This window comes from Mustela putorius, unplaced genomic scaffold, assembly GCF_011764305.1.
Source record: "Mustela putorius furo isolate JIRA1106 unplaced genomic scaffold, ASM1176430v1.1 tig00000640_pilon_pilon_pilon, whole genome shotgun sequence".
Classification (NCBI taxonomy): domain Eukaryota; kingdom Metazoa; phylum Chordata; class Mammalia; order Carnivora; family Mustelidae; genus Mustela; species Mustela putorius.
In genome coordinates, this window is record NW_025421432.1 from 11,168,305 (window position 1) to 11,193,968 (window position 25,664).

Sequence of the window (25,664 nt, forward strand, 5' to 3'; positions counted from 1 at the left end):
GATAGGATGAAAGTTGCCCAGACATAATCTGTTGTCATTTCTCTTTTAAGTTTCTATCAAGTCATCCAGCTTCAGCTTATAGGACTTCAGGAAAAGGGCAATCTTTTTTTTTTCTTCTTCTTCTTTATTTTAGTTAGGTTTTCTTTTTTTTTTTTTTAAGATTTTACTTATTTATTTGACATACAGAGAGAGATCATAAATTGGCAGAGAGGCAGGCAGGGGCGGGGTGGGGTGGGGGAAGCAGGGTCCCCGCTGAGCAGAGAGCCCGATGCGGGGCTCAATCCCAGGACACCCTGTGACCATGACCTAAGCCAAAGACAGAGGCTTAACCCACTGAGTCACCCAGGTGCCCCTTTATTTCAGTTTTTATTTTAATTCCAGGAAAAGGCAGTCTTAATCCCAAATCAGGAGAGAGGAAAAAAACTAGAAACTTTAATTGGGAGAGTTGTAACCAGATAGTAGAGCAAAAGAAAAGAATTTAGGAATTAGTAAGGATTGGCAAAATATGCAAGACAGAGCCCACAAGGGTGCACTATAGTTTTCCACCGAAACAAAAAACCAAATTCTTTTCTATAGTCAGTCCCATTTCTCCATTTCAAAGATAATCAAAGACTAATTTGTTTGTGAAGTAAGTGTGGTCTCATTACTCTTGGCCTGATTATTTATATAAATGCAACAAGAGCTTGCATAGGCCCAGATTTGAGTTTGCTGTGCTGGAACTTTTCATTAAAAATTCCAGATGGGACTTTTAAAAACCTCTCGAGGGGCACCTGGGTGGCTCAGTTGGTTAAGTGATCGCCTTCAGCTCAAGTCATGATCCTGGAGATTGAGTCCCACGTTCGGCTCCCGCTCAGTGGGGAATCTGTTTTTCCCTCTGACCATTCCCCGCCTCGTGCTCCTCTCTCATTCTCTCTCAAATAAATAAATAAAATCTTAAAAAAAATAAAAAATAAAAGCCTCTTAAGGCTAAGAAGCCAAGCCAAGAACTCACTATCATATTTTGCCTACAATATCTACTGATTTGGGTGGATTCCTCTCTATTCAGTATCCCCCAAATATTCTAGGAATCCTGGGTCTGCCAAAAAGTTACCTTCCTTACTCACCTGTAAGGTGGGGAATGCTGTAAGCCAGATACAGGTCAGCTTTTCTAAGGGGAGGAGGAGCTTATAAGCACTGGCTCCTTAAAAAATCAACCTTAGTTCCTTAAAGCTGTCGGGTCTTATCTGATTTTAAGTACATCATTCTCAAATATGACATTCTAAGTCAAAGCCTTGTTAATATAACCATGTTTCTAATTGTGTCTTCCTACAAGAACAGATTCTTATTGAACTTATGCAAATAACTACATTGTTATGAAAATAAGAATGCTAAGAGTTTCCACATTCTGGAAGGATCAAGCAGAGAAAAAAGGTAAATGTTTCAATGCTGTTTACAAAAGCATAATATTGCAAATTTCTAAGAATTTCACACAATCTGGAATATCTGTATTAGTCATATATATATCCATACACAGATACCTAAGATGTATCATCATTTCTTATTTAACAATACTTCCCACATAATTTAACATACCAAATAATTCTAATTAGCTTAGATCTCTCTTTTACAAAGTGAGACAGAATACAGGAGTGCTCTGGGAAATCTCAAGGTTAGTTTGGAGTAAAAAAGACTCCAGAATTTGATGTTGGAAAATTGTCAAAAATGTCAAAAAGTTTGAAACTTGACTACACAGGCTCACAGGTCACTATGAAACAATACTTAGTTATCCATTTAACCAAAGTGATAATTAAAAGACTTCAAGGGCAAATATAGAAAATCACATAGTTGTGTGTATGTGTATATATATATACACACAAACCCAAGTACTCTCATTATTAAAAGGTATATATATACATATACAAGTAGTCTCATTATTAAAAGGTATATATATATACATTCACATATATATGAGAATATACATATATACTTGTATATATATACATTCATATATATATGAGAATATACATATTATATGTATATACAATATGATATGTATTATATATACTATCATTATTAAAAGGTATATATACTCAAGAATACTTGGGTTGGGGGAGGAGTCAAGATGGCGGAGAAGTAGCAGGCTGAGACTACTTCAGCTAGCAGGAGATCAGCTAGATAGCTTATCTAAAGATTGCAAACACCTACAAATCCATCGGCGGATCGAAGAGAAGAAGAACAGCAATTCTGGAAACAGAAAAACAACCACTTTCTGAAAGGTAGGAATGGTGGAGAAGTGAATCCAAAGCGACGGGAAGATAGACCCCGGGGGGAGGGGCCAGCTCCCGGCAAACGGGGGAGCAACGGAGCACAAAATCAGGACTTTTAAAAGTCTGTTCCGCTGAGGGACATCGCTCCAGAGGCTAAACCGGGGTGAAGCCCACGCGGGGTCAGCGTGGCCTCAGGTCCTGCAGGGTCACAGAAGGATCGGGGCTATCTGAGTGTGGCAGAGTTTACAGGTATTAGAACGGGGAAGCCGGCTACAGAGACAGAGACGACAGTGAGCTCACAGCTCGGGGGTACCTTGAGCCAGTTGCGGGCTGGGTGAGCTCAGGGCGCTACTAGAGGTCAGGCAGACGGGAGTCACTGGATGCTGTTCTCTGAGGGCACACTGAGGAGTGGAGCCCCGGCTCCCGGCTCCTCCAGGTGGGAGACCAGGAGGCCGCCATTTGTATTCCTGTCCTCCAGAACTCTACGGAAAGCGCTCAGGGAACAAAAGCTACTGAAAGCAAACCCAAGCGGATACTCAGCCCGGCCCCTGGTAAGGGCGGTGCAATTCCGCCTGGGGCAAAGACACTTCAGAATCACTACAACAGGCCCCTCCCCCAGAATACCAACAAGAAATCCAGCCAAGACCAAGTTCACCAACCAAGGAGTGCAGTTTCAATACCAAGGAGAGCAGCAGAATTCCAGAGGAGGAGAAAGCAAAGCACGGAACTCATGGCTTTCTCCCTATAATTCTTTAGTATTGCAGTTAATTTAATTTTTTTTCTTTTTCATTTTTTTCTCTTCTGCTAAAATTTTTTTTTAACTTTTACCCTTTTCTTTTTTAACGTTTTTTAACTAGTTTATCTAATGTATATATTTTTTCTTTTTATACTTTTTTTATTCGTTTTCTTTTTTAATTCTTTTCTTTCCTTCCTTTTTTTTTTTTTTTTCCTTTCTTTCTTTCTGAACCTCTTTTTATCCCCTTTCTCCCACATCACGATTTGGGATCTCTTCTGATTTGGTTAAAGCATATTTTCCTGGGGTTGTTGCCACCCTTTTAGTATTTTACTTGCTTCTTCATATACTTTTATCTGGACAAAATGACAAGGCGGAAAAATTCACCACAAAAAAAAGAACAAGGGCACCTGGGTGGCTCAGTGGGTTAAGCCGCTGCCTTCGGCTCAGGTCATGATCTCAGGGTCCTGGGATCGAGTCCCGCATCGGGCTCTCTGCTCGGCAGGGAGCCTGCTTCCCTCTCTCTCTCTCTCTCTGCCTACCTCTCCATCTACTTGTGATTTCTCTCTGTCAAATAAATAAATAAAATCTTTAAAAAAAAAAAAAGAACAAGAGGCAGTACCAAAGGCTAGGGTCCTAATCAATACACACATTGGTAATATGTCAGATCTAGAGTTCAGAATGACAATTCTCAAGGTTCTAGCCGGGCTCGAAAAAGGCATGGAAGATATTAGAGAAACCCTCTCTGGAGATATAAAAGCCCTTTCTGGAGAAATAAAAGAACTAAAATCTAACCAAGGTGAAATCAAAAAAGCTATTAATGAGGTGCAATCAAAAATGGAGGCTCTCACTGCTAGGATAAATGAGGCAGAAGAAAGAATTAGCGATATAGAAGACCAAATGACAGAGAATAAAGAAGCTGAGCAAAAGAGGGACAAACAGCTACTCGACCACGAGGGGAGAATTCGAGAGATAAGTGACACCATAAGACGAAACAACATTAGAATAATTGGGATTCGAGAAGAAGAAGAAAGAGAGAGGGAAGCAGAAGGTATACTGGAGAGAATTATTGGGGAGAATTTCCCCAAATGGCAAAGGGAACAAGCATCAAAATTCAGGAGGTTCAGAAAACGCCCCTCAAAATCAATAAGAATAGGCCCACACCTCGTCACCTAATAGTAAAATTTACAAGCCTTAGTGACAAAGAGAAAATCCTTAAAGCAGCCTGGGAAAAGAAGTCTGTAACATACAATGGTAAAAATATTAGATTGGCAGCAGACTTGTCCACAGAGACCTAGCAGGCCAGAAAGAGCTGGCATGATATATTCAGAGCACTAAATGAGAAAAACATGCAGCCAAGAATACTATATCCAGCTAGGCTATCATTGAAAATAGAAGGAGAGATTAAAAGCTTCCAGTACAAACAAAAACTGAAAGAATTTGCAAACACCAAACCAGCTCTACAGGAAATATTGAAAGGGGTCCTCTAAGCAAAGAGAGAGCCTACAAGTGGTAGATCAGAAAGGAACAGAGACAATACAGAGTAACAGTAAACTTACAGGCAATACAATGGCATTAAATTCATATCTCTCAATAGTTACCCTGAATGTTAATGGGCTAAATGCCCCAATCAAAAGACACAGGGTATCGGAATGGATAAAAAAACAAAACCCATCTATATGTTGCCTACAAGAAACACATTTTAAGCCCAAAGACACCTCCAGATTTAAAGTGAGGGGGTGGAAAAAAAATTACCATGCTAATGGACATCAGAAGAAAGCAGGAGTGGCAATCCTTATATCAGATCAATTAGATTTTAAGCCAAAGACTATAATAAGAGATGAGGAAGGACATTATATCATACTCAAAGGGTCTGTCCAACAAGAAGATCTAACAATTTTAAATGTCTATGCCCCCAACGTGGGAGCAGCCAACTATATAAACCAATTAATAATAAAATCAAAGAAACACATCAACAATAATACAATAATAGTAGGGGACTTTAACATTCCCCTCACTGAAATGGACAGATCATCCAAACAAAAGATCAGCAAGGAAATAAAGGCCTTATATGACACACTGGACCAGATGGACATCACAGATATATTCAGAACATTTCATCCCAAAGCAACAGAATACACATTCTTCTTTAGTGCAAATGGAACATTCTCCAGAATAGATCACATCCTTGGTCCTATATCAGGACTCAACCAGTATCAAAAGATTGGGATCATTCCCTGCATATTTTCAGACCACAATGCTCTGAAGCTAGAACTCAACCACAAGAGGAAGTTTGGAAAGAACCCAAATACATGGAGACTAAACAGCATTCTTCTAAAGAATGAATGGGTCAACCAGGAAATTAAAGAAGAATTGAAAAAAAATCATGGAAACAAATGATAATGAAAACACAACGATTCAAAATCTGTGGGACACAACAAAGGCAGTCCTGAGAGGAAAATATATAGCGGTACAAGCCTTTCTCAAGAAACAAGAAAGGTCTCAGGTACACAACCTAACCGTACTCCTAAAGGAGCTGGAGAAAGAACAAGAAAGAAACCCTAAACCCAGCAGGAGAAGAGAAATGATAAAGATCAGAGCAGAAATCAATGAAATAGAAACCAAAAAAAAAAAAAAAAAAAAAAAAAAAACAATAGAACAAATCAACAAAACTAGGAGCTGGTTCTTTGAAAGAATTAATAAAATTGATAAACCCCTGGCCAGACTTATCAAGAAGAAAAGAGAAAGGACCCAAATAAATAAAATCATGAATGAAAGAGGAGAGATCACAACTAACACCAAAGAAATGCAAACTATTATAAGAACATACTATGAGCAACTCTATGCCAACAAATTTGACAATCTGGAAGAAATGGATGCATTCCTAGAAACATATAAACTACCAAAACTGAACCAGGAAGAAATAGAAAGCCTGAACAGACCCATAACCAGTAAAGAGATTGAAACAGTCATTAAAAATCTCCAAACAAACAAAAGCCCAGGGCCAGACGGCTTCCCTAGGGAATTCTACCAAACATTTAAAGAAGAACTAATTCCTATTATCCTGAAACTGTTCCAAAAAATAGAAATAGAAGTAAAACTTCCAAACTCATTTTATGAGGCCGGCATCACTTTGATCCCAAAACTAGACAAGGGTCCAATAAAAAAAGAGAGGTATAGACCAATATCCTTGATGAACACAGATGCGAAAATTCTCACCAAAATAATAGCCAATAGGATTCAACAGTACATTAAAAGTACATTCACCACGACCTGGATTTATGCCAGGGCTGCAAGGTTGGTTCAACATCCGCAAATCAATCAATGTGATACAACACATCAATAAAAGAAAGAACAAGAACCATATGATACTCTCAATAGATGCTGAAAAAGCATTTGACAAAGTACAGCATCCCTTCCTGATCAAAACTCTTCAAAGTGTAGGGATAGAGGGCACATACCTCAATATTATCAAAGTCATTTATGAAAAACCCACCGCAAATATCATTCTAAATGGAGAAAAACTGAAAGCTTTTCCACTAAGGTCAGGAACACGGCAGGGATGTCCATTATCACCACTGTTATTCAACATAGTACTAGAAGTCCTAGCCTCAGCAATCAGACAACAAAAGGAAATTAAAGGCATCCAAATCCGCAAAGAAGAAGTCAAACTATCACTCTTCGCAGATGATATGATACTATATGTGGAAAACCCAAAAGACTCCACTCCAAAACTGCTAGAACTTGTACAGGAATTCAGTAAAGTGTCAAGATATAAAATCAAAGCAATGAAATCAGTTGCATTTCTCTACACCAACAATGAGACAGAAGAAAGAGAAATTAAGGAGTCAATCCCATTTACAATTGCACCCAAAACCATAAGATATCTAGGAATAAACCTAACCAAAGAGGCACAGAATCTATACTCAGAAAACTATAAAGTACTCATGAAAGAAATTGAAGAAGACACAAAGAAATGGAAAAATGTTCCATGCTCCTGGATTGGAAGAATAAATATTGTGAAAATGTCTATGCTACCTAAAGCAATCTACACATTTAATGCAATTCCTATCAAAGTACCATCCATCTTTTTCAAAGAAATGGAACAAAGAACACTAAAATTTATATGGAACCAGAAAAGACCTCGAATAGCTAAAGGAATATTGAAAAAGAAAGCCAAAGTTGGTGGCATCACAATTCCGGACTTCAAGCTCTATCACAAAGCTGTCATCATCAAGACAGCATGGTACTGGCACAAAAACAGACACATAGATCAATGGAACAAAATAGAGAGCCCAGAAATAGACCCTCAACTCTATGGTCAACTAATCTTCGACAAAGCAGGAAAGAATGTCTAATGGAAAAAAGACAGGCTCTTCAATAGATGGTATCGGGAAAATTGGACAGCCACATGCAGAAAAATGAAATTGGACCATTTCCTTACACCACACACAAAAATAGACTCAAAATGGATGAAGGACGTCAATGTGAGAAAGGAATCCATCAAAATCCTTGAGGAGAACACAGGCAGCAACCTCTTCGACCTCAACAGCAGCAACATCTTCCTAGGAACATCACCAAAGGCAAGGGAAGCAAGGACAAAAATGAACTATTGGGACTTCATCAAGACCAAAAGCTTTTGCACAGCAAAGGAAACAGTTAACAAAACCAAAAGACAACTGACAGAATGGGAGAAGATATTTGCAAACGACATATCAGATAAAGGGCTAGTGTCCAAAGTCTATAAAGAACTTAGCAAACTCAACACCCAAAGAACAAAGAATCCAATCAAGAAATGGGCAGAGGACATGAACAGACATTTCTGCAAAGAAGACATCTACATGGCCAACAGACACATGAAAAAGTGCTCCATATCAGTCGGCATCAGGGAAATACAAATCAAAACCACAAGGAGATATCACCTCACACCAGTCAGAATGGCTAAAATTAACAAGTCAGGAAATGACAGATGCTGGCGAGGATGCAGAGAAAGGGGAACCCTCCTACACTGTTGGTGGGAATGCATGCTGGTCCAACCATTCTGGAAGACAGCATGGAGGTTCCTCAAAATGTTGAAAATAGAACTACCCTATGACCCAGTAATTGCACTACTGGGTATTTACCCTAAAGATACAAACGTAGTGATCCGAAGGGGCACATGCACCCGAATGTTTATAGCAGCAATGTCCACAATAGCCAAACTATGGAAAGAACCTAGATGTTCATCCACAGATGAATGGATAAAGAAGATGTGGTATATATATACAATGGAATACTATGCAACGATCAAAAGAAATCTTGCCATTTGCAACAACATGGGTGGAACTAGAGCGTATCCTGCTTAGCGAAATAAGTCAGTCGGAGAAAGACAACTCTCATAGGATCTCCCTGATATGAGGAAGTGGTGATGCAACATGGGGACTTAAGGGGGTAGGAGAAGAATAAATAAAACAAGATGGGATTGGGAGGGAGACAAACTATAAGTGACTCTTAAACTCACAAAACAAACTGAGGGTTGCTGCGGGGGGGCGTTGGGAGAAGGGCGGTGGCATTATGGACATTGGGGAGGGTATGTGCTTTGGTGAGTGCTGTGAAGTGTGTAAACCGGGTGATTCACAGACCTGTACCCCTGGGGATAAAAATATACTATATGTTTATAAAAAAAATAAATAAAAAGAATACTTGGGTTTTCTTAAGTAATCAATGACTGATAAAGACAACATGAAGCACAGGAAATTATTTTAGGACACAAAATCCTGATTGCCCAGGCAGATTATTTAAAATGTAAGGAAAAATTTTTTACACTGTTTTATTAAGAGAAAACCAATAATCTAAGAAAACTTTGTTTTAACAGAGAGAGAAAACCAAGTTCTAATTTTGTGTCAGTATACTAGCTAGTAATAAAAAGGCTAATTTTTTTAAAAGCCCATATAAATAAATCCATCCAGTCTTGGCAAGCTTTGATCACCCACAAAAAAAAAATTTCTTTTCCAAGATTCCTTTTCCATAAACCTTCTAAAAACTTTTTTTATTCATTCAGTTTTTGTCCTACTCTGTCTTATTTCTAAGTCTGGAACTATTAGTCATTCTATTTCAACAAAATTTCTCTTTTTCCTTTAACAAAAACACATGCTTCATACTTTCACTTATCAAAAACACATCTTAATTTCCTTGCACAGCCTTGCTTTTTTATTTACTTTTATTATTTCTTGTAGATTCATTTACACAACATAGATTTAGAATCTTTAACCATTAGTAACCCTAGTTTTCAGTGAAAACCAGGCACCAGGCAGTTGTGAACTGTCACATATTATCATTCTGTAGCAAATTTATGAACATATCATTTCATAATTCTCTAGAGGTGTTATCTTTCTCATACTTTAATTTTTCATGTTTATTAACAGACTGAAATATATTTAGTTTCTCTATCCTGTAAAAAAACAAGATTCCAAAAGTAGATAAACTTATGTTTGGCAATTAACATTTCAATGTTTTATCTTTCTTGGAAATAATCTAGCTATTCAATGAATATCTGTCATTTAACTGAGCTAAGATTTCAAATTATCAGAAAGATTTTTGCAACTTTTTTTTTAATTCCAGCATAGTGGAATTCCAGCCACCTGGGTGGCACAGGTGGTTGAGTGTCAGACTCTTGAGTTGGGCTCAGGTCATGATCTCAGGGTTGTTAGATCAAGCCCCTCTTTAGGCTCTGAACTCAGCCAGGAGTCTGCTTGAGATTATCTCTCTCCCTCCCCCATTATCCCCCTCATGCTGATGCTTTCTCTTTCTCAAATAAATTTTAAAATCTTCTTTAAAAATTCAGTAGCATTAATATAATATAACAGTGTTATATTAGTTATATTATATATATAACATTATATAAAATAACATTATAATGTTATAATATATAAATTATATAAAATATAACTGTTATATTAGTTTCAGGTGTACAATATAGTGATTCAACATTTCCATACAATAACCTATGCTCATCACAAGTCCCTCCTTAATCCCATCATCCGTTTCACCCTTCCCGCTACCCATCTCCCCTCTGGTGACCATCAGTTGGATCTCTATAGTTAAGAGTCTGTTTCTTGGTTTGTCTCTCTCAGTCCCTTTTCCCCTTCACTCATTTGTTTTGTTTCTTAAATTCCACAGACGAGTGAAATCACTGGTATTTGTTTCTCTCTGACTTATTTTACTTAGCATTATACTCTCTAGTTGCATCCATGTCACTACAAATGGAAGATTTCATTCCTTTTATGGCTGAAAAATGTTCCATGGTATATGCATACGACATCCTTTTTATCCATTCATTTATTAATGGACACTTGGGCTACTTCCATAATGTGATTATTATAAATAATGTGGCTATAATCATAGGGATGCATGTATCCCTTTGAATTAGTGTTTTTGTATTTTTGGGGGTAAATACTCACATGTGCAATTTCTGGATCATAAGATAGTTCTATTTTTAATTTTTTGAGGAACCCATACGGTTTTCCAGAGTGGCTATACTACTTTGCATTCCCACCACCAGTCCAAGAGGGTTCCTTTTTAACCCCACATTATCACTTGTTTCTTGTGTTTTTGATTTTAGCCACTCTGACAGGTATGAGGTGATACCTCATTATGGTTTTGATCTGCATTTCCCTGATGATGAGTGATGTTGAGCATATTTTCATGTGTCTGTTAGCCATATGGATGTCTTGCTTAGAGAAATGTCTGTTTATGTCTTCTGCTCATTTTTTAATTGGATTATTTGTTTTGGGGGTGTTGAGTTGTATCAGTTCTTTATATGTTTTAGATACTAACTCTTTATGAGATATGTCATTTGCAAATATCTTCTTCCATCCAATAGGTTGCCTTTAGTTTTCTTTTTTTATTGTTTCCTTTGCTGTGCAGAAGCTTTATTTTGATGTAGTCCAATAATTTATTTTTGCTTTTGTTTCCCATGCCTTAGGAGACATATCTAGAAAAATGTTGCTATGGCCAATGTTAGAGAAATTACTGTCTGTACTCCCTGCTAGGATTATTATGGGTTCAGGCCTCATATTTAAATCGTTAACCCATTTTCAGGTTGTTTTTGTGTATGGCGTAAGGAAATAGTCCAGTTTCATTTTTTGCATGTAGCTGTCCAGTTTTCCCAACACCATTTGTTGAAGAGAGTGTCTTTTTCCCATTGAATATTCTTTCCTGCTTTACCAAAGATTAATTGACCATATAATTGGGTTTTTTTTCTCGGTTCTATTCTGTTCTATTCCTATTCTGTTCTATTGACCTATGATCTATCTGTCTATCTCTGTGCCAGGACCATAACATTTTGATTACTATAGTTTTGCAATATAACTTTAAGTCTGGGATTGTAATACCTCCAGTTTTGTTCTTTCCAAGATTGCTTTTGCTATTTGGGGTCTTTTGTGGTTCCATACAAATCTAATTTCTTATTCTAGTTCTATGAAAAATGCCACCAGTATTTTGATACAGTTTGCATTAAATCTGTAGATAGCTTTGAGTAGTAGAGACATTTTGACATTTGTTCTCCCAATCCATGACTATGGCATGTTTTTCCCTTCTTTGTGTCATCTACAATTTCTTTCAACAGTGTTTTACAGTTTTCATCATACAAGTCTTTCTCCTCTTTGGTTCAGTTTATTCCCTGGTATCTGATTATTTTTGGTGCAATTATAAATGGGATTGTTTTCTTAACTTCTCTTTCTGCTGCTTCATTTTTAGTGTATAGAAATGCAACAGATTTCTGCACATTGATTTGTATCCTACAACTTTATTTAATTCAGATCATACATGTGATCTGTACTGGAGAATGTTTCTGTATGCACTTGAAAAGAATGTGTAGGGGTGCCTGGGTGGCTCAGTCAGTTAAGCATACTGACTCTATTTTGGCTGAGGTCGTGATCTCAGGGTACTGGGACTGTGCACTGGGTGGGGCTCCATGCTCACTGGGGAGTCTGCTTGAGGATTCTCTCCCTCTTCCTCTGCCCTTCCCCCTCCCTTTCTCTGTCTCTCTCTCTCTCCCTCAAATAAATAAAATCTTTTTTAAAAAAAGAAAGAAAGAAAAGAATGTGTAGTCTGTTATTTTTGGATGCAATGTTCTGAATATATCTGTTAAATCTGTTTCAGTGAGTCATTCAAAAATACTGTTCTCTTATCGATTTTCTGTTTGATTTGCCCATCAATGTAAGTGGGGTGTTAAAGTCTCCTCCTATTATTGTATTACTATCAATTAGTTTCTTTATGTTTGTTATTAACTATTTTATGATTTGGGTACTCCCATGTTGGGTGCATAAATACTTAAAATTGCTATGTCTTCTTGTTGGATTATCCCCTTTGTTATTATATAGTATCCTTCTTTTTCTCTTTTTACAGTCTTTGTTTTAAAGTCTATTTTGTCCATTATAAGTATTGATACTCTAGTTTTCTTTTGCCATCCATTTGCATGATAAATGTATCTCCATCCTCTCAGTTTCAATCTGCAGGGGACTTTAGGTCTGAAATTAGTATCTTACAGGTAGTATACAGATGGGTCTTGTTTCTTTATCCACTCTTGTCACCCTTTATCTTTTTATTGGAGTGTTTAGTCCATTTATGTTCAAATTAATTATTGACAGATATGAATTTGTTACCATTTTATTATTTGTTTTGTGGTTGTTTTTGTAGCTTCACTCTGATTCTTTCTTCTCTTGCCCTCTTTCTTGGTTTGCTTGTTTTCTATAGTTTTATACTTGGATTCCTTTCTATTTATTCTTTGCATATCTATTAGTGGTTTTTGATTTGTTGTTACCATTAGGTTTGTATATAACATCTTCTAATTATTGTCGAAAAGTTCATTTATAAACATGTATCCCATTTACCTTTATTCAATTCACTTGTTCTTATAATTACGCTTGAATTGCTCATGAAAATTTCATGAGACATAAAACAAAAGCTAGCCATCACCTTAAGCTATTTTTCTTGTGGGCATATCAGGTACATTTCCTAAAAATCATGGAAGCAAAGAACCTAAAAGTTAAATATTTGGGTTTTCCCTCCTTTATTTTTTTAATTGCCATGTTTGACAAGCAATTTATTTTTATTGTACATTTTATTCTTCAGTTGAATTCATACTTTTATAATTTTAAACATATAATGAGATAATCAAAGCTTCTTTTACCAGTAAATCTAGGTAGGAAAACAATGTATATCCACATTATAATTAATCCTGAGAATTCTGAGGACATACCTATATTATTTTACCAACAGTTTTTATAGTTGCTTTATTTACCAAAGAATATCCCAGATCACACAAATTAAACACACACACATCAGTTAGTTTCCTTATTTCTGAGAGTTATGTAAGTGCCCACTTATCTCTAAACCAATTAGGGAAGAACTCATTTGAGGGATTTTATAAATTAATTTGATAATACCACCTGGAGATAGAAAATTATCACCTGTGTACAACATACAGACATATATACACACATACATAAACATATAGACAAATACAGATTTTTTTTTAGCTTTCATTCTAAAATTTTGGTCATAAGTTAATAAAACATAGTAATACAAACTCACTGATTTATCTTCACTTTATATTTTTATCTGCATTGTGTTTTTAGCAAATAGGACAAATTAATGTTACCTGCATGCCAATAATTGTGGAGAAGACTTTTAAATTTTTCTTTTATCCTGATATGTGATCTGATGGAGTCTATGTATTAAATTGTAGGCTAGTAACTGAGGAAACACCCAGCAGCTGTCTGGACATCTCCAGTGCACAACTGGAGTGGACAAAACATCTAGCTCTGGTTCCAAACAGTTTTTTTTTTTTTTTCAGCCTTAGGCGATTGCTTTTGGAGGTCCTTGAGTTTCCTGAGAGCCCCTAAGGGAGGGTAGGGGGCCTAAAAGTCAAGTGGCTATAGGGAACTGAGAAGATAAAGTGAAAGGGAAAAATCTGGTAGGGTTGAACAGAGGAATAGAGAAGGTAGGGGTTGAAGGGGAACATAGAAAAGGATTCAAGAGAACTTTATGGGATATTGAAGGTGCTAAGAGAAGGAAGGGACAGGCCTTAGAGGAGCCAGTTTGGGGAGATCTCAAGTTTTCCAAAGAGATCAATGGAGTTCTCAGTTATCCTCAGCAAAATCACACCAACAAGAAAAGAAGCAGACAAGATCCCAGAGCCTATAATTAGTAGAGGTACAAGAAGGGGGCTTCAGTCAACTGAGGAGTTCCCACGGGAGAAGCAGAATCCAACAAAGAGAACAGAGAGACCTCACAGAGAGCCAAGAAGTAAAACTTCCAGGCCAGAGAGTGAGGGAATAATTTTCTCAGGAAAGAGAACCAGAGAGAAGAGACTTCCAGCTTAATAGGTACCTTTCAAAGAAGCCAGGGACTCTAATTCATCTTCTTACAAACAGAGAAATATAGAACTCTAAGTCAGCTTCCAGAGTATACTCAGAATCTTAAGAATCAAAATCTGTCCTTACCAGCTTCAACAATGTCTGTCTGAAGCACTGGTTCCAGAGTCATACTCTCCCACAGATCCCCAATCTATTAGGCAGGAGGGAAGACAAAGGCTTCAAAGGTGCATTCTTGGGATCCTAGGTGAGAAGTCCAGGGGCCCAATGATGAATCTTATCCCATCTGAGTTATGGCTCTGTAACTGTTAAAGAAAAAAATATTCAGTGAGACTTGTTAAAAAAGGTAAGATGGACTTTATTCACGACCATCACGATAGGAACAGGGAATACTGTAATGGGATTTTGCAGTGGGGTAGAAAGACCAGGCTCAACTCCAAACAGAGCAGGGCAAGAAGGAATTTAAAGCCAAGGAGTAGAGTGGTGGGGGGTGGGACAGGGGTGTAATGGATGAAAAATTATTAAGGAGAAATGTCGAGCATAAGAGGGGTACTGGCTAACCCTACCTAATGGGATTCTTGCTGACAACAGGCTAGGATGATCAGACATCACCCAGGGGATGACAGATCTGATCAGATCTTGAAGGTGATCCAACAGCAAGGGTGAGTGGCTCTAGTTAAAGAGACTTATCAAGGATCTTGCTAAAACTAGATTTTACAAGGATATGCAGAGATGGGCCTAGGGGAAGGTCCAGGAGCCTAATTAAAGTTTGCACAAGCCAAGTATCTTTGTTAGTGGGTTTATTTTAAAGAGGAAAAAAATAATAAAAATGGGAGATGGTATCCCAGAGATAAAACTTCATATTTATCTAAATTTAACTCAAGGCTATATCCATTAGAATTCATTAAAAGCCTGGCTCCCTGAAAACCATGTAACCTTTTGCCTTCAGAGAGCTTAATAAGGCTGCAGGGCAGTCTCAGAATTTGAGAGAAGTCCATGAAAGGAAACAATCCAACGGAAAGAGGGAAGCATCACATTGTAAGGATGTCAATAATTCATCATAATTTACCTAACTCTAGTTCCCTACCCTAAGTCACTTTTAGCAACTCAAGTATCCTTAAAGTTGCATAACTGAAGGAATATAGATTTCAGCATTCTTTTCCTAGGCTCTTATTACAGACGTGTCAAACCCATGGCATATGATCAGGCAGGTAAATTATACTGACTTTGCAGTCACTGAAGCCCCGGTTCAAATCCCGACTCTTCAACTTAGCTATTTGACCACAGGCAGGTTTTCTAATGGCACTAACCACTATTTTCTCAACTGTAAGCCTGAAGTCATTGTTTTACCTAACCCACAAAGCCGTTTTGAAGGTGGGATAAAACAACGCATCACAGTGCCTAGCAAATTGCCTGTCACGGAGTTTGCACTTAGGAAAATGGTTTAAAAGCTTAAGTAAGTGGGAGTAAATTAGAGAGGAGGACAAACAGAGCAAAGGATACTTACCTTCCTGCCAATTGTGAGCTCCAGCCCACGAGACTGGCCTTGTTACAGATGGAATCATTTCTTGCCAGAAAGTTCCCTGGGCTTGTTGAACTTGGCGTCGGGTCCCCAATGTTTTCAGGCTTGGCATGGTTTTCTCTAGCAAGATATTCTCTTTTGGGGGAGAAAAAAAAAAGCGATACAGTAATAAAGGGAAACTATATAGTAAGAATGCCAAAGAATGTTTGAGAATATGAATCATGGGGGAGAGAATTCTTGAATTTATCTTTTCCCAATGATATTTTTATTAAGGAGAAAGATTTCCTCCTTTTTCTTTCTTGTTTTATTATTTAAATTCAACTAGGCAACAGATAGTACATCATTAGTTTCATATGTAGAATTCAATAATTCATCAGTTGCATATAACACCCAGTGCTCATCATATTACATGCCCTCCTTAATGCCTATGGCTCAATTACCCCATTCCCCACCCTTTTCCCCTCCAGCAACCCTGTTTGTTTCCTATAGTTAAAAGTCTCTTATGGTTTGTCTCCATCTTTGATTACTTCTAAGTCATTTTTTCCCTCTCTTCCCCTATGATTCTCTGCGCTATTATATTTCTCATAAGATAATTGTCTTTCTCTGATTGACTTATTTCACTCAGCATAACACCCTCTAGTTCCATCTATGTCAGTGCAAATTGTAAGTATTCATGCTTTCTGATGGCTGAGTAATATTCCATTGTATATGTATACCACATTTTCTTTATCCATTCATCTGTTGATGGATATCTCAGCTCTTTCCATAGTTTGGCTATTGCGGACATTGCTGCTATAAACGTTAGAGTGCATGTATTCCTTCAGATCATTACATTTGTATTTTGGGATAAATACCTGGTAGTGCAATTGCTGAGTCATAGGATAGTCTATTTTTAACTTCTTATGGAACCTCCATACTGTTTTCCAGAGTGGCTGTACATCTTACATTCCCACCAACAGTGTAAGAGGGTTACCTTTCTCCACATCCTTGCCAACACTTGTTTCCTGACTTGTTAATTTTAGCCATTTTGACTGCTGTGAGGTGGCATCTCATTGTGGTTTTGATTTGTATTCCCCTGATGCGGTGTGATGTCAAGCATTTATTTTTTCATATGTCTGTTGGCCAGTTGTATATCTTCTTAGGAGAAATGTCTGTTCATGTCTTCTGTCCATTTCTTTACTGGATTATCTGTCCCCAGGAGTTTTGAGTTTGATAAGTTCTTCATAGATCTTGGATACTAGCCCTATATCTGATATGCCATTTGCAAATATCTTCTCCCACTCTGTAGGTTACATTTCAGTTTTGTTATTTCCTTTGCTATGCAAAAGCTTTTTATCTTGATGCAGTCCCAATAGCTCATTTTTGCTTTTGTTTCCCTTGCCTTTGGAGATGTGTCTAGCAAAAAGCTGCTGCAGCCAGTTCAAAGAGGTTGCTGCCTATGTCCTCATCTAGGATTTTGATGGATTCCTGTCTCACATTTAGGTATTTATCCATTTTGAGTTTATTTTTGTGTACGGTGTAAGGAAATGGTCCAGTTTCATTCTTCTGCATGTGGCTGTCCAATTTTCCTAACACCATTTGTTGAAGAAACCGTCCTTTTTCCATTGGATATTCTTTCCTGCTTTGTTAAAAACTAGTTGGCCAGAACTGAGGGTCCATTTTTGGGTTCTGTATTCTGTTCCATTGATCTATGTGTGTTTTTGTGCCAGTAACATACTGCCTTGATGATTATAGGCTTCATAATAAAGCTTGAAGTCCCTAATTGTGGTGCCACCAGCTTGGGTTTTCTTTTTCAACATTCCTTTGGCTATTTGGGATCTTTTCTGGTTCCATAAAAATTTTAGGATTACTTGTTCCAGCTCTGTGAAAAAAGTTGATGGTGTTTTGATAGGGATTACATTGAATGTATAGATTGTTCTAGGTAGCAGAGATGTTTTAACAATATTTATTCTTCCAATCCATGAGCACAGAATGTTTTTCCATTTTTTATGTCTTCCTCAATTTCTTTCATAAGAGCTCTATAGTTTTTAGAGTACAGATCCTTTATCTTTTTGGTTAGGTTTATTCCTGGGTACTTATGGTTTTTGGTGCAATTGTAAATGGGATTGATTCCTTAATTTCTCTTTCTTCTGCCTCATTGTTAGCATATAGAAATGCAACTGATTTCTGTGCACTGACTTTATATCCTGCTATGTTGCTGAATTCCTGTATGAATTCTAGCAATTTGGGGGTGGAGTCTTTTCAGTTTTCCTCATAAAATATGTCATCTGCAAAGAGTGAGACTTTGACTTCTTCTTTCTTGAGCCCCTGCATCTGCATTTCCTTTAACACTTTCTTATGAAACTCTTGCTTTTGTTTCATTTTTTACTATGTAGCTATTTTAAAGACCTGTTCCTGTCTCTGTGTGCCCTTTTCTTTCAGGCGGCCATGGGAAGAGTTTCAACAGGCCCAACCAACAGAGATAGTAACAGCAGAATGTTATGTCCTATACCTTTTGGAGACTGAGGCATAAGGACTGGAAGATTGTAAATACAATGCAGAGAGTGGCCCACGGTGTCCTGGATATTATGAATATCCAGGATATGGATATTACGTAGTTGTAGCAACACACCCATAGAATGGCCTAGTTTCCTGCCTCCCTGAGATGACCAAGAAAGAATGAACAGAGATCATCTGTAACAGAGAGCTCTGTACATCTCCACAGAGGGAAGTGTTGGCCAAAAAGCCAAAAAGGCTCACTGAGGAAACATGGCTAAATCTCCCACTCAGCGTTAGAGGAAACAGACCTATAAAATGGAGGTGGCTATAAAGTCTGCCAAGAAGGTAAATCATGCACACGAGATTTCAGGACCACTTAATGCACAGCAGATTTTGGGACCCCTTCATCTATAGAATACAACAGATGGACTAATAATAGTATAGAAAAATATTTTATGTTTCAGTGGAAAACTATTCATCCCTTTCTACAGCATACTCTTCTGGGTTATGAGATTCTAGGGCTATTCACTGTATTTGAATTGTTCCATAAAGCTTTGTAAGCTATAGGTAACTGATAGATATGTGATTTCCATCCTGTCTGGTAATGATTTAACTGACCACCCTACCACCACCCCACCTGGCCTTAAAACTGGAAAAAACCAGTTTTGTTTCCATTTGCAATTCATCTCAACTTTCCTTTACTTGTATAAATCTGGGCTGTTTTCACTTTTCCTTTGAAACAGCTGTTATATGTTGAATAATGTCCCCCCTCAAAAAAAAAAAGTCTTGAATCCCAGTACATGTGAATGTGACCTTATTTGAAAATAGGGTCTTTGCAAATGATCAAGTTGAGATGAGGTCATAGCGTGGGCTTTAATCCATTATAACTGTGTCCTTATTAAAAGAGGAAGTTTGGCCCAAGAGACAAGACAGACAGAATGAATGTATGCCATGTGAAGAAGGAGGCAGATATAGGGATAATGGGCCTTACAAACTAAGCAATACCATAGATTTTCAGCAAACTACCAAAAACTGGGAGAAAGGTATGGAACAGATTCTCCTTCAGAGCCTGCAGAAGGAACCAACTCAAGCAACCTTGATCTCAGACGTCTAGTCTCCAGAACTGCAAGGAAATAAATCTGTTGTCTAAGCCCCCCAGTTTGTGCTACTTGACTATGGCAACCCTAGCAAACTGATATGCCAGTTGTATCTGCCTAATTCCCTTCTATCATATGAGTAAAATAAATTCTTTGAAACATGTTCATTTTATACTCTGTATGAGAGTCTGGAGTTTACCTTTTTCTGGAAATGATCTTTTAATAAGATACATGGATCTCTTGCTGTCTCTCTCTGTTCCTGAAGACTTCTCAGCCAGAACTATCCCTGAAGACTAATTTTTTTCATTGAGATTTTAGGTTGCATAAAGGCATCACAATGTATCTTTTAAAAATGACCCATAATTGAAAACTAAACTACTCAAAATGCACTGCCTTGCCCCCATTCAGATGAATGGATACAAAGGGAATGAAGCCCAGCCACCTTCTAGGCTCTGTGCTGGGTACCTGGAACTCTGCAGGATATTTTTTGAATCCCTACCACAGCCATCCTACCTTCTCTAATGTTGGACCAGTAGTATTCACCTTTCTCCCCCCAGCCTCAGGGAAAGGGATCCTATTCCAAATTTCCCCAGGAATAAAACCTGATTGGTCTGAGATTCTTATGGTAGTTCCAGCCACCTTGTGCTCATAAGGGTAGCTACCCTAAGGACAAAATCTGTCACAAACAAACATGGAAGAGCAGACAGGACAATTCTTGGGTTCTTCATAACATCCAAGGTAACCTACCCAGAGTAACACAATTCAAAATCTAGACCTATCTTGTGTCCCACACTGCTTACCTTTTCTGTGTTTATTATTAGTCAGTGAATGAAGGTTAATTTATCCTACTTCTTATTTGTTTTTATCCTTTCAAATGTCTTGGGAGACCATAGAGCCTAGTGGTTAAGAGCAAACTGTGGTGTCAGGTGGACCTAGGTTTAAATCCTGCCTCCGTGTGATCTCCAGCAAGTCAAGTAACCCCTTTATGCCTCAGTTCCCTCAAATACAGAATGGGGATAACAGTCGTATGCTACAAGCTTGTGATGAGGACTAAGTGAAATTACATATGTAAAGGACATACCACAGGTCCTGGCACATGACACATGCACAGAAAAATATTGATGGTGTTTATGTATTACTATTACTGTGCCATGCAGGATTACCTTACCTTTTCTTTCTTTTCTTTTTTTTTTTAAGAAGATTATCATGATTACTTTTTTTTTAGATTATTTATTTATTTATTTATTTGATAGACAGAGATCACAAGCAGGCAGAGAGAGAAGGGGAAGCAGGCTCCCTGCTGAGCAGGGAGTCCGATGCAGGGCTCGAACCCAGGACCCCAGGACCCCGGGATCATGACCTGAGCTGAAGGCGGAGACTTTAGCCCACTGAGCCACCCAGGCGCCCCTACCCTACCTTTTCAATAAGCAACCAGCATTTCAAATGTAAAAAGAGCATCCTATTCCTCATACATAGTGTGGTTTCATCAGTTGATTTCAGATTCATTAGAGCCTCCCCTCTTCATACTAATACTGGGAGCTCCCCTTCTTCCTTCCCAGATACCTACCATCAAAGGAGCCCAACTCCCCAGGAGCACCCATCATTCCTTCGGGAAGCCCAGCCTTAGAACTCCCCAGGTCCCTGAGAGCTCACGTGGCTGCCAGGCAGGAGCAGAAAGATAAAACCCTACTTGTTCCCTCTCTTCACAATAAGACCTTTGGCGATTTAGAGGGACACAGAGATAAAAGACTGGATTTTTTTTCTTTCTTTTCATTTTTTTTCCCCAAAAACAAATGGTGGTTTGTCTTCCCCAGCCACTCCTTCAGAGCCACACCAGTATCAAAGATCCTGAAATCAGCAGAGAGGCGAGGCAGAGGAGGTCTACTCTACCCAGCAGGGAATTTGCTTGCTTACAGGACCAAACAGAAAAGGAAGGGGAGAGAGGAGCCATATGCAAAGAGCATCTCACTGGGGTGACCTAAGCTCATATCCCTCACCCCATTCCCAAAAGTTTGTTTTCTTTTTTTTTTTTTAATGATTTTATTTATTTGAGAGAGAGAGAGAGAGAGAGAGAGAGAGCATGAGAGGAGCGAGATCAGCGGGAAAAGCAGACTCCCTGCTGAGCAAGGAGTCTGATGTGGGACTCGATCCCAGGACTCCAGGATCATGACGTGAGTGGAAGGCAGTTGCTTAACCAACTGAGCCACCCAGGCACCCCACAAGTTTGTTTTCTTAAAATCTACTCTATGCCACTTGAAGCTTGGCACACAGACAAGGGCAGTGAGGACAGAGAGAAGGAACGCTCAACTTGTGTCATGGATAAATCTTGAGCTGACCCAACATCTCATAGTCCAGAGGGCTTACTGTGCTGACAGCATTCAGCTGGGACTTACAAGTCTGCTGTCAAGTTCTGCTCAAAGTCCATGTGACCACATGCAAATGGAGAAGGAATGAGAATAGTCTGGTGTAACAAGGGGCCTATTGTTTCTGGAGTATATCCTATGGGTTGGGTCCTATACTAAGTCCCCAATATGTAGCAACCATGGGGTAGTTGGGACTACTTTCCCCATTTACAGATGTGGATCCCACAGCTTACAGAGATCAACTCCAAAGCCACATCCTAAGAGGCAGAGCCAGGACTTAAACTCAGATCTGCACCAAAATGTGTATTCTTAACCAGATGCTGTAAAGCTGCTTTCCACAGGGATTGTGAGTACACTCTGAAAAAATACCAAGCAATATACAGTTTTGGGGCACCTGTTATCCATTGATTTGTTCCTTCAAAAAATGTTAGGCTGAAGTCCTAACCCCCTAGTACCTGGAAAGTACTATTCGGAAATAGGGTCTTTTCAGATATAATCAAGTGAAAATGAGAACATACTAGATTAGGGTGGGCCCCAGAAGGGAAATCTGGATACACGTAATACACGCACTCACACAAGGAAGAGAGCCATGTGCAGATGGAGGCAGAAATTGGAGTGATGCTGCCACAAGCCCAGGACCATCAAAGATTGCTGGAAACCCCTAGAAGCAAGGAAAAGGCAAGGAAGGATCCTCCCCAGATCAGATCCTTGGAGAGAACATGGTGTGGCCAGCAACTTGATTTTGGACATCTGGCCTCCAGAATGGTGAGAACAGGTTTCTGTTGTTTTAAGCCACCAAGTTTGTGGCACTTTCTTACGGCAGCCTTAGGAAGGCTGTCTGTCTTTGTGAGTTTACAGAGGAAGAGGAGGAGGGGAAAGGAGTTGCAGGGAGAGGAGAGGAAGGCAAGACAACTTTCAGACAAGTAATATAAGGCCACTATCACATAGTGGCTGGGGAACAGGGCAAGGATGTTAGTCACAAAAGAGAGACAGACAGAAGTGGGTGATGAAGGTAGGGAAATGAGGGGTTTAAGTGAGGGAAGGGATGGCAAGGAGAGAGAGGAGAAGGGGAAGGGGTTGGGTGGGTCAGCTCCTTGAAAGGGAGAAGAGTCCAAGAAGGTTCTGACATTCCCCGCCAGGGAGGGAAAGGATTGAGAAAGAGCAGACTGCTGCCTACACTCTGTCCCGTGACCATGACCTTGCCCCCTGCCACTGCCCCAACCTTCTCACACCTCCACAGGCCTCTTACGTCAGACTCCTCTTCAGTTACTGCCCTCAGGGAACATGTAGTTAGCACTCAATAAATGACTGACAGGAGGACCAGGGAGTGGCACCAAGAACAAGGAGCTAAGAGCCCCTTGATTTCTTCAGCCTGGAATTGCTCTGCATCCCCTATCCAGCCGGCCTAGAAAGAAGGTACTTAGAACTCCCTCGCATCCCAACTTGGATGGGGCATGAGCCCACCTCCCTGGGCCCAAAACAACTTCCACACCCCTTTATCATCGTGCTTGGACATTATCTTGTGTTTCTTTCTTTCTTTCTCTCTCTCTCTATGTATATCTATACACAGATATGAGTAGATAGGGAAGTAGAGAGATATAAACACATAGATATCTACCTATTGCTATAGATACAAATAAAGATAGATAGATAGATAGATAGATACAATGGGTCCTCCATTAGAGTGTAGGCTTCTGGAAGGCAGTGTCCTACTCAGCTCTAGCCAGGGCTGTTACAGAGCCTGGTGCACCATAGTTGGGTCAGTAAATAGTTGATCAATGAATATCTGAGGTATCTAGATATCTATCTAGATAGATATCTAGTTCTAGATATCTAGATACCTATCTAGATATCTAGAACTCACATGACAAAAAGTATTAATAGGAAAACAGGCAAAGGACATAAACACATGATTTATGGACATAAACACATAAAAGAAATAGAAATGGTTCTCAACTACATGAAAAGATACTTAAGCACAATCGTAATAAGAGGAATGCAAGTTAAAGCTACACTGAGAAAGGATGTTTCACCTCTTGGACCAACATTAGTGTGACAAGACACCCTGTGGAGAGGTTGTGGGACCCAAGCAGGCCCATCCCTGCTCCCAGGAATGACATAATCCATAAGGTAATGTCTATTAAAATTACAATTATGCTTACCCTTCATACAGCAATCCCACTTCTGGCAAGCACCTGCAGCATATCTCACAGACAGACCTGCAAACATAAAACTGGAGTATGTACAAGTATTTTTGAAACAAAAGATCTAAAGTCATGCAAGGGCCCTTCTCTAGAGAAGTGGGAACATAAACTATGATGCTTGAATAAGAATGAAAAAAATGAAGACTATATTCATATTTGCTTCATTTGCATTAAGAAAGATAGGTCAGAGCCATAAGAAACTAATGCACACGGCTCCTTAAGTGGGAACAGCAGGCAGGGTAGATTGCTAGAGACCGAGCAAGATTTCTCAAGGCATGGCTTTCACATCAAGCTGATTCTTGAATTACATAAATGTACTGCATGGTCAAATTATAATAATTTAAAACACATAAGCATATAATATTAATAAATAATATGTAATTTAGGAAGTAATATGTAGAAGGTAGAGTTAGAACTCTACACTGCTTTTATACACTACAGGAAGGTCCCTGAAGAAGAAATAAAAATGACTTAAGAAACTCAGAACAGTTTAATTTTAAAAGAACATTAAAATTTACTTATTATCAATTTCCTAAAACTAAAGAGGAGGATCTGTTTTCCTTAAGAACAAAAAACTGGGGGCACCTGGGTGGCTCAGTGGGTTAGGCCTCTGCCTTCAGCTTGGGTTGTGATCTCAGGGTCCTGTGATGGAGTCCCGCATTGGGCTCTCTGCTCAGCGAAGAGCCTGCTTCCCCCTGCCTGCCTCTCTGCCTACTTCTGATCTCTCTCTCTGTCAAGTAAGTAAATTTAAAAAGAAAGAAAGAAAGAACAAAAAACTGGGGTAAATAAATAATGCCAGTCAAAAGCCCTTAAGCCATCTGAAGGAAAAGTCCATTGGTCATTGTGGGGAACATACACTCAGGACGTAAGCTGCCTAGCCACTCATTATCTATTTTCCCCCAACAACCTCCCTGGAATTTTATTTATTTCCTAATTTCAGCCTCTTGTAGCCATTTTTAGTCTCACCAATATCCTCACATCTTGAACTTACCTAGACTTTTCCATATCATCCATCAAAGCCTTCTAAGATGTCTAACTCAATACACCTTTCACATTTTTGTTCAAAATCTAAATTGGCTATCATAAGGATATAATAATGCCTTGCCCAACCCAGGATACTATAACTCATTAAACCCCATAACATTCTCACAAGATAAAGACCATGATAATCCATTTTATTGGCATTTTACAGAAGAGAAAAGGGAGCCTAGAGAGGTGGGGTGCTTTGTTCAAGGTTAGGTAGTGTGGGGAGGTGGTGCCAGGATGGAAACCCTAGCAGTCTGACTTCAGAGCCCATTCTCACCACTGCTGCAACCTTAGGTGTCCCCAAAATGCTTTATGGCCAGTAGACCTTTTCTTCTGCTCACATCCCTCCATCCATGCATTCACTTGTCTATCAGACATCCACGGCCATCTACAGTAAAGGCAGTGTGCTAGGTGAAGGGGATACAAGATTAAGAAGATAGTGGTCCTTGGGACGCCTGGGTGGCTCAGTTGGTTAAGCGGCTGCCTTCATTCAGTTCAGGTCATGATCCCAGCATCCTGGGATCGAATCCCACATTGGGCTCCTTGCTCCACAGGGAGCCTGCATCTCCCTCTTCTACTCTGTCTGCCTGTGTGCTCGCTCACTCTCTCTCTCTCTCTGTCTCTGACAAATAAATAAA

At 39.0% G+C, this 25,664-nt stretch overlaps 1 long non-coding RNA gene across 5 annotated transcripts in view; it reads right to left on the minus strand.

Moving 5' to 3' along the window:
• Positions 1-24,085, minus strand: part of LOC101683144 — a 150,998-nt gene extending 126,913 nt beyond the window's left edge. For 3 of the 5 annotated variants that reach the window (XR_006607543.1, XR_006607544.1, XR_006607545.1), the window contains exons 1-3: positions 23,959-24,084; positions 15,844-15,993; positions 14,466-14,641 (exon numbers count right to left, since the gene is read on the minus strand). This is a non-coding gene — a long non-coding RNA (uncharacterized LOC101683144). Of the gene's footprint in view, positions 1-14,465; positions 14,642-15,843; positions 15,994-23,958 lie in introns of all 5 variants that reach the window. The other 2 variants (XR_006607541.1, XR_006607542.1) reach the window with 2 other exon arrangements.
• Between the last annotated feature and the right edge of the window lie 1,579 nt (positions 24,086-25,664).